The sequence below is a fragment of the Protopterus annectens genome, chromosome 5.part0, assembly GCF_019279795.1.
Source record: "Protopterus annectens isolate FY-2018-M chromosome 5.part0, PAN1.0, whole genome shotgun sequence".
Lineage (NCBI taxonomy): Eukaryota > Metazoa > Chordata > Ceratodontiformes > Protopteridae > Protopterus > Protopterus annectens.
In genome coordinates this window covers 879277744-879288430 of record NC_056735.1, presented here as the reverse complement: position 1 = coordinate 879288430, position 10687 = coordinate 879277744, and positions in this window count along the sequence as shown.

The following is a 10687-nucleotide window of genomic DNA, read 5'->3' as shown; positions in this document are numbered from 1 at the left end:
CATGCTGCAATGCACTTTTTTCTTATCAAGAAAGTGTACATACACCTTCCAGTTTGCTCATATTGTAAAAGAAAGAAATACTCTGGCAATGCTAGGAAGTGGGGAATCACCACATTCCCTATCCCTGGACTAAATGTACTACTTTTGATGGGGGGGGGGTCACATTCAAGCAATCACCTTCCTTTTGAACAAAGAAAACATGTTTGTGAATTGCCATGAGTCTTTTTGAATTGTAGCATTTCTGCGGAATGCATTAGCTGCCCACTTCTCTGTGATTAGCAGGATTGCTAGTGAGGAAGACTGACACAGAGTGCCTAATGATCTATATAGAGATGATCCTATATTGGTTACAATTGATGTTATTATCCTTTTTTTGGTCATCCCTCATGATACGGGCTTAGAGTGGTTTTATGAGTTTTTATGCAGGAACAGTAACTGACCATTCTAAGATCAGACTACTCACTGACATGATAGAAGTTTTACTTAAGAACAATTTTATATTGTTTGAGGGGAAACGGTTTAGGCAAAGCACAAGTGTTGCTATGGGAGCTGCCTGTGCCCTAATTTTTGCCAGTCTGCCTGAATGGAAATTTCAATATGTCTTTGGTTCTTCATTTTGCTAACAGTGGTCTCTTTATGGACATTACCTTGATGATATTATAATTTACTGGACAGGTAGTCTTGAATGTCTCAAAAATTATTTCATTATTTGAACAATACCACTGTCTTTTTAAAGTCAATTTACTAACTATTTAGATGTTACAGTTTCCAAGAACAGACTTATGCAACACTTTGAGTCTAAAATTTACAGAAAACCAACTTATTCAAATTCATTATTGCATTTTAATAGTTGGCACCCTTTACATCAGAAAAAAACTATAGTCAAGGGACAATTGGTTAGACTCGCACATATGATTTCCCAGCAGAATATATTTTTTTAGAAGAGACTATTAAACTTAAGGTGATGTTGGAAACGTAGGGCTACCCTACTAATTTTATTGAAGGAATTATGAGGGGAAGTTATTACTAAGCAAGAATAGTGAGTTTTTATACCCATTTTGAGTAAAGGAGTACTTGATTTTGGCTGCAACAAGCCCTCAAAGTCAGTAGACAGGTACGGGAAGGCTATGAATCTTACATAAAACTTAGATGTGAAAGATTTTAGTGCTGTTAGCAACAAAAATTGGAATGTGTTTAAAATTGGCAGTCAGCAGTTTTGTACCCTGGATCCCTTTCCTTTTGTGTACAAAAAGGATGTTTCACTTAAATCCAGGTGCATTTAAATTTCAAACATTGCTATACGAAAAAATGTGTGTAATCAATGTAGTTACATTATGGAAGGATCAGTGTTTCACATAGCTGATTTTGGAAATTTTTTTTTTAAGCAAAAATAACATTGCTCAGTTCAAGAGTGGTTTATGTGGCCCAGTGTCAAGCTCTTCCAGTTTTTATGTAGGAAAAATGAAAAACCATTGAAGAAAATAATATATCAGCATTTATAAGACATAGACAAGAAAAATAAGAATAATAATTTATTTAAACATGTTAAAGTAAATGCCACACATTATCCGCGGTGGTGCAGCAGTAGCATTGTTGCCTCACAGCAAGAGGTTTTCCTGTTTGATGCTCAGCTGGAGTGCGGGGAGTGCCTTCTGTGTGGAGTCTGCATGTCCTCCCCACAGTTGGATGGGCGTTCAAAAGACATGCGTAAATGTGCGTGCCTTCATTGAAGGTTGAATGTCGAGCTGGCACCTCGGTGTTTGTGAAAATCTATTGCCAATCATTAGCGGACCGGCGTTCCACTGTGGCGACCCCTAACCGGGAAAAGCCAAAAGACAAACAACAACAAAGGAAATGCCACACATTCCTTTAAGTTTTATGTATTAGACAGCATTGAGAATACAGCTCAGGGGGGGGTTCCTTGGAAAGATACATTAGAGTAGAAAGAATTAAGTTGGCAACTCAAGTTTGACTCCATTAATGGCCATGGCCTAAATTATATGGTTTTCATAAGAAGTGTGTTGCATCTTAAATCATCTTTATTTTTGTAATCACATTTTGTTTTCATGGGTTTTGATGCAAATGTAACAACATTATTATGGTTGATTTTTATGTCTGTCCTTATATGGATTTTTTAAAGATTTTTTTAACATTTTTTACAAACAGCTTTTTAGCTTCTTCATGACACCTTAAATTAATTTATTACTCAGGCAATGAATTTTAGGGGGAAGGTGTTTTAGATGTATTTAATAATATGTCTATGGAGTTTTAACTTTATTCTGAAGAAGTCCTTGTTATGGATGAAAGCACTTAATGTTTGTGTTTTATTTATAAAAGTGGTTTGTGGCAAAGTACTAACGTTTTGGTTACTTTTCTTATTTGGTTAGTTGGTTTTAGCATTTTTGATTTATTCACCATCATAAGTCTCAGATCTTGAGTGAAATCACTGTGATTCTGACAGGTTTGTGAAAACAAAACTATTGCAATAATTTTAAAATATTACACATAAAGTCATAACTTGAACCTCAGGAAAAATTAGTTTGACATACTTTGCTTTCACATCTGATAAGATTGTGATTGCAATGTAGCTAGATAAACAGATCATGTGATAATTTTAAAATACTGTATATTACTTCACTGTTTTCATTAACTGCTTGATTCCAGTAAAATCATTTTTTGACTGCTCTTGTTTTTGATACTCTTATAAACAATGCATTTGGGAAAATACATAAAGTCATATCTAACCTACCTAACAGGTCTCTCAGTTAGTCTAGAGGACTAAGGCTCTGAGCTTTTAATGTTCTGTTTCCTCTAACTAGGTACAGGGTTTGATTCCTTCCACCTCATTTGCCTATTTTGTGACTCTTAGCAAGTCACTTCACCAGACAATGGTCCTGGGTTGCCTCAGAAAAGGGATACTTGTGCCAGGTGGGTTTACCTGGTTAGTTCTGATCAAAAGCTGTTTTTTTACAGATAAAAATCAAAATTGTAACCCCAGTAAACCCTTTAACAATCAAGAACTATTCCAAAGTAAACTACCTTTTATTAAGCAATAATCTGTCAAAATTCAAGCCCTTTTCAAACCAAAACAGCACAGTGATCTATGCAGAATTGTTTCCAGAAACTCTGTACAGCCATATCAATGGCTGCATAGAGGCTGCTTTACCTATCAGAAGAAAGCCCAAAAACTAACAAACCACCCTGGTGAAATCCTAAATTAAGCAGATTATGCAACAAAAAGAAAAAAAAAGTCATGGCTAAAATTAGGAAGTGTAACTCCCAAAAAGATAAGAACTCACTCATCAACTAAACAGACAAGTAAGAGGGATGATGAAGCCCAGAAAAGCTGATTTTGGGGTCAAGATAGTCTCATAAGCAAAAGAAAACCATAAGGCCTTCAGTTATAACAGAAACCTCAAAGGCAGCACACTTTAGTGAGCCAAACTGGTGGTATATGGCACTACATTCACTGAACCAAGCATTATAGCAAATCTGCTGGCTGACAAATTAATTTCCAACTTTACCCCCTACTCCACCCCCAGACAACCTACAGAAAATACCTTCAAACATAACTCCACTGACTATAAATAGGGAACAGACCTGGCTGTGCTCTCTAAAGCCAAGAATACAGCCCTAGTGAGACCCGATAATATCCTGGGATGCTTCTGCATTATCTAAAATATGATTTATCAGGGCCACTGGAGTAACTATTTAACTACAGTCTCAGAGCAGGCTTTGTGCCACGAGACTGGAGGACTGTAATGGTCATTCCCCTTCATAAGAGTGGACCATCAACAGACCCCAGAAACTATAGACCCATTATTCTAATGAACCTCATATGCAAAGCCATGGAATGAATTATCATGGAAATGATCAAGAGAGGCATAGAAAATGTCAGACACCAGACTCAACCCAGTTTGGTTTTGTCAAGGGAAGGTCAGGCCTACTGAACCTGGTGGACTTTTTTGTAAAGGTCATTAAGGAATGGATGAGGTTAAAATGGTGCATACTTCCTACCTCAACCTGGTTAAGGCATGTGACACAATACACTACTTGGGCATTGTAAACAAACGTATGGAATTGGGCATAAACCCTTATATAACATGCTGGATAGCCAGCTGGGTCACAGATAGGACCCAGGAAGTTAGGACTGGTGAAACCCACTATACAAAGAGACTAATCACCAGTGGACTTCTTGCTGGCTTCACACCTGTTTGGCATATACTTGAAATTCAAGGCCAATGTCAAGGGCCTCTGGATGAGTAAGTTTGCAGATGATTGCAAGTTAGGAGCAATCATAGAATCCATCAAGACACTAATGTCTTACAAGAAGGTCTAACACAGACAAATGACTGGTGCCAAAGCCACGTATTAAAACTCAATATCAAGAAATGTATAATATGACCTTTTGGGAAGTCTGCAAACCCAGGACTAATCATGTAGATTGTAACCTGGCCTCCAACCAACATGTGTCCAAGGTAGTAAGGAAATCATTCTATGCTGCTCAACTTATAAGTAGGGTCATGGCATCTAGGTCCAGGGAGGTCATTGCCCCACTGCATTTGGCCCTCATCAGACTCATCATTACGTATAATACCCACTTCTATATGTATCTGACTAGACACATACAATAATTGCTATGTCTGCAAAAGTACCTTACAAGAAGGATACAGGGAATAAACAGATCACCTTAAAGCCCTGTCTCTATACTCTGTTTTCTACAGTCTACTGAGATGACCTATGCCTGGCATACAAGGCATCCTTGGATCCAGCTTTGAAGAATCTTTTGCATATCTGCAAAATGAACAGCTATCAGAACTGCTAAATATAAGGACATGCATTTTGCTTGTGAATAAATCGGACATGTTGGACAGACAGATACATTTCTCAGAGAATTCTGATTCTCTGGAATAGGCTTCCCATCAATGTGAAACAGAGTCCCTCCTTAACCATATTGAAGTGTAACCTGGACAAGTGGATGAGAAGGTTTACCCCTGGTCTGGTGTTCATGCCTCTGATAGACAGAGACAGTCAGTAATTCATGCCACAACTAACATACACCCCTTATATAAATATTTAAGATACAAAAATTTGTGGAAAATGTTTGGGTCACATTCTTAGGCTTTTAAAGGCTTTTGTGATCATTAGCCTAGTATACTTTTATAAACAAATGTACAAAAAATGTAAATGACCCCCCAGCTATTACCCCACTCAACTAGGCACCATTGCATTTTATTGTAACCACCACTTTGTGTGGTTAGAATGTAATTTTGATGGTTTGCACCAGAGTCCAAAGATGCGTGAACTTATTATATTGCCTGTGGCTTTAGCAACACCTATTTTTACCAGGTTTCCTACTGTTAAGTGTTGCTGTCAACAGCAGTCACATTTAAGCATTTACAAGTGCACTTCATATAGCAAGTGCAACCAAATCTCACTTTTTCTCAATCTTTCTGAACTTATGTAAAGCTTTATCAAATAGTGTGGAGACCTAGTTTTGTCATGTATTGATGCAAACCTTAGTTTTCGTCTTTCCATGAAGTTCATAACACAGCTATATTGAGCTGTTCCTGCTGCCTTCCATGGCTGACCAAATATTTTAAAGAGTTTGTGTGTAAGCAGTTCACTTTAATTCCTTACTATATGTTCTAATGAAATGTTCATGATTTGAGCAGTTCACTTCAGATTTTGTCAGATGCAGGCTAATGAAACCAGAAAATACGCCACAAGATTGCAAACACTAGGGGCTGTCTATCATCATCAAACTGGGAAATATTTGCAAAATGCTTATTACCTGTTTGTAAATGAAGGACTGTTAGTTTATTACCATCAGATATGCTTCTGAGCTGTAGATCAGTTATTGATACATATCTCATCTGAAGATGCTAACAGTCAGCAATGCTTTCCCTTAACTCAAGCCAATCCACCATGCACATTTAGTGATATGACTGCCCGTTCCCCCTCAATTTGCTACATGTTGTGTTCCCATGAACGTAAATTAATCAGTATAGGTGAAATCAATTTCTGTCAGATTTGCATACACATCTTACAGGTTTGTGAAGACCTTGTAACTGACTTTTGACTGTACTGCATGATAATAAACAACCGTTATGTCTGTGAAAGTTCCTTACAAAAAGAATACTTACTCCATCAAGCTTCCAGATTCATTCATTTAAAATGGCGAGTCATGATTTACCTTTCTAGAACAAAATACTATGCACCGTGAATGCTAGCACAGTTGCAGTGCAAGACACTTTTCAGCATTGCCCAATTCATATTATAAATATATTCACTTGTAGGTAGTTTTCTTTAGTTCTGAGGTAAATTTTATATTTTTTACAGTGTTGGTTGCTTTTGTAGTATTATTTTGATAGTGCAATGAGGTTACGTTCAGATGTGTCTTTTTTTGTAGTTTAGTTATTTAATTTTTAGTTAGCCTTGATTTATAGTTTTATAGCAGTTCTGCTGATAACGCAATTTTTCTAAGTCGCTAATTGTTATTGTGTGTTTATTATTTTGTTGGTGATAGAATTTTCTGACTAGCTCATGGTGACTTATTTTTTATAGTTTTTAGTTTTGTTTTTTCTGTTCGACATTGAATTTCATGTAAGTATTTGATTTATACATGCACTGATATTTTTTGGGAGATCGGTGTTTGTGTTTGTGTGTGCAGGTGTGTGTGTGTGTGTGTGTGTGTGTGTGTGTGTGTGTGAGTGACAGGGTATTTTGTATTTGGAATGTGTGAAGCTTTGTTTATTATTATTATTATTATTATTATAATCTTATAATTAATAATCTTAAATTTGACCTACAGGTCAACAAAACCATACAGACCATCAATAAGAGGCTTAGGTCATTGTATAGAAACAGAACATTTTTAACCCCACTGGCTAGGACTGCAATCGCCAGGTCACACCTACTCTCTACTCTACTATATGCCTCGCCGGTACTCTCAAACCTCAACAAATTGGAATTAGGTAAGCTCTCCCATAGCTACAACCATATTGCTAGATTCACCACTGGCTCCACTTACAGAACCCACCACTGCCAAAACCTGAAACAACTAGAGTGGCTAGAACTGCCCAGTCTAATTCAATTCATTCAACTCCAAATAGCACACAAAATTTTGTACCACCCTGAGGATACCCCCTTACTCATAAATATCATTAAGCCCTATAGCAACTTGAGATCCCTGCGATCAGCCAACAAACTACTCATCCAAACCCACAAAGCTAACAATGCTGCTGGTGAATCCCTATTTGCCAACTTTGTTGGCAAAACCTGGAATTCATTGCCAAACCATATAACCCTACAGTCCTCCATAGGTCTATTCAAAAATAACCTCAAACAGTATCTCAAAATGAACTGGCTCTGCCCGTGTACCAATCCTAATTAAGTTAAATACTGAAAGGAGAATCTCTAAATATCAAACAGGTAACTATTTCACCAAGCTCTGTATGCCATCTAATGTCTCCTGCCTTTAATTGTGTCTGACCATGTGAATTGTGTATCCCTATTAGGGAACATCACAAACCATTGTACATACTCACTTTGCCTTTTATTCTTTGTTGTAAATGTTGCTTTTATACTTTTTTATATTTTATATTTTTTAAATGTTATCTTTGTAATTGTTATATTTTATATTTTTTAAATGTTATCTTTGTAATTTGTCTAATTGGAGCTTTTCTCCCTGGGCCTCCGCTGAAAATGGACATATATCCAGTCGGACTATCCCGGTAAACAAATGTAAAATAAAATAAAATAAATAATTTTTTTATAATATTTTAGGTAGAGTTTTCTTCTGATGACATGGGTACAATTGTGATAAATCCTTGATTATTTGGATGATAGTTAAAAAATAAATCCACTTCATGTCTGATAGCCTCTTTATCGCACTCTTTTATGACTATGGCAGACTGACTTCTGTCTTGACTTCCCCAAAACATGCTTCCACAGACTTTAGACTTCCTACAGGCTCAAATGACTGTTGTTCAGTTTGCTGACATGTCAGACTAATAAGAAGATGGTGAAAAGAACAATCAAGGCTTCAGCCAGTTTCAGGTTTGAGAATCCATGTGCGAGGGAGAAAAAGTTTATTTGTCTTTTATACCATTCCATGAAGACACTGATGTGTATTACTGCAGGAATTTTCAGGGAGAGTTTCCTTTTTATTAGTAGACTTGAACTGTCTCCTGCTTTATTTAAGTTTAACAGACCTACCTGATATAAACAAACCGCTTTTAGCATTGACTTTAGTGGTGCTTTCCTACCTTGTGCATAAATCTTTTTGGCATGTAGGTAAGTAACTGTATCAGAACAAATATATCAAGCTCAAAACAACAAAGACCATTAATAACTTCTTTTACACTGCAGTTATTTTGCAATGCATTCATTAATTTTCTTCTGTGGCATTTTTGTTAACTAATTAGTTAGATAAGCCCAGTAAGGCTACTATAATGATAAGGAAACACAAGTAAAGCTTTTTTCTGTATTCACAGCCATTAAATTACTTGGAAAACAACCTGGAATGGAAATCAAACTTTACCCAAAGCCATACAACTAGATTTAAATAATCTTTGTTTTAATGAGTGCATGTGTGTGTGAGTTTGTATTTTCAGCCTTCTTTCTTCATTTTCAGTAATGAATTCCAACTATGCCAAAGTAATCATTTTCTGTTGCTGTCCCTTTTTTGTTTTAAAAGTTGCTTGTCTTCTTTGTACACAAGTCTAGTGACTTGCCAGCTGGCTCTAGAGTTGCTAAAAAAATAATGATAATAAATTACAGTTTTATGGTGAACTAAAAAAACTGTATTGAAAGTGAAAAACAATCAAATAAGGTAGTATTTTAGAACTAACGCATTAAACTGTTACTTAGCGGTTGGTCTGGCCCTACTTTGACTGCTTACTTTGGAGATATCACTCTTGGATCAGTCACAAATAAGGATCTGAATGGTCAGTTGTCATGCAGCTTGTCAAAGGACTTGATAGAGTTTTCATTACTGAAAATGGTGTCCTAACTGTTTGTTGTTGCAGATTTGATTGATGCTTAGAACGTCCTAATAAAAAGATTGCTGACGGCCTAGCACAGCAGCCAGAATCAAGGAAGAATGAGAAGCCGAGTTTAGTGCTTTCCTCAATTTCTCTCTCTTTTCCAAATTCGTGCTATATTAAGAGTTTGTGTGTGTGTGTGTGTGTGTGTGTGTGTGTGTGTGTGTGTGTGTGTGTGTGTGTGTGTGTGTGTGTGTGTGTAGTGAGAGGGAGAGAGAATGTGTTGGTAGTATAGGCTTGCCCCACATCAGGGATGTAGAAAGCTTTAATCCATAAAAAAAGTGAAATTGTTTTTAGTGGTTTGTAACCTTAGAGTATCACTGTTAGGGCTAGTGATTTCTAAGGTTTTCAATGTTTTGGGGTCAAATCACAAGTTAATCAAAGGAGTAAAATGACTATCTACCTATGCTGTATTGATGAGTTCATAAAAATGGTGAAACGTCATTTCTAGAACTAGTAGTACTTGGCTTTATCATTCTTAATGACCACATAAAGACTTATCAAAAGTAATACGTCAGTGGGTATTCAGAAACCATGCAGTGGGGAAACCTGTATGTACTTAAAGAGGAGGAGGTGAGATGAAATATCACATGGTTCCTTTGCATGTCTACCCATTAGGAGCATTACCATATGCAGGGAGCAACAGGGAGGCTAGAGCATAAAGGGAAAAAGCCCTGATAACAATATGACACCTCAGTGCCTTCACTGGCCCAAACATGGGATGGAACAAGTCTGGAGAATACAGAAATACTCAGCAGACCCAGTAGATGAGGAGAGGCACTGGGAAAAGGTGATACTCAGCTGCGGGGAGAAGAAATACCTTGAAAAAGAAAAAGAAAAAATAATTTCATGGCAAGCTTTTCTGCTGATATCAGTACAGCATGGTGTTGCTAGGGGAGATGGCTTGCTCCCTGAGGTATACTTGTTTAGTGAAGCATCCTGCACCAGTTCATTATTTATTCATAAGTGCTCCATTAGGTTAGGGTCCTCATTTTGAACTGCAATATGCAATTAAGTTTAACTTGATGCAAGCTAACATTTAAGCATGCTATGGGATACCAACCATTATCTTTTGTTTCATTTCACTCCTACATATATTATCACCAATGTTGTGTCACATAATTATGTAATCATGTGACAGCCTTCATGTTACACAAATTCAGACTGGGTGTGGTAAGTCGCAGATTTCTTCTACTCCCTCTAGACTGACTAAGGAAGAGAAGCAGACAACAATGTGGAAATCCCTAACATAACATTTGATGGGATTATACGACTTTACAGATAAATGTTTGCATCCATGAACTGGATAGTGTGAGGTAGAATACCATAAATGGGCACATGCACCCTTATTTTTAAATCTGTAAAGTTGAAGGTATGGTCAAATAATATATCTTGATGGAGATGGTAAGATAATATGAGTGATAAAAGGGACAAGGATATGAATTATCATTTGTTTAGTACATTGGTTTTATTCAATTATTTTATGTTATTAAATGAGTAGACTAGACCAAATAGACCAAGCATCCCTTTCTGGCTCTCTTTTGAAATGTTGGCACTTGAAATGCCTAGTGCAATAAAGCCTCCCCCCCCCCAAAAAAATAGATTGAAAACACAGGAGTGAATCTTGAATATCGCTCTTC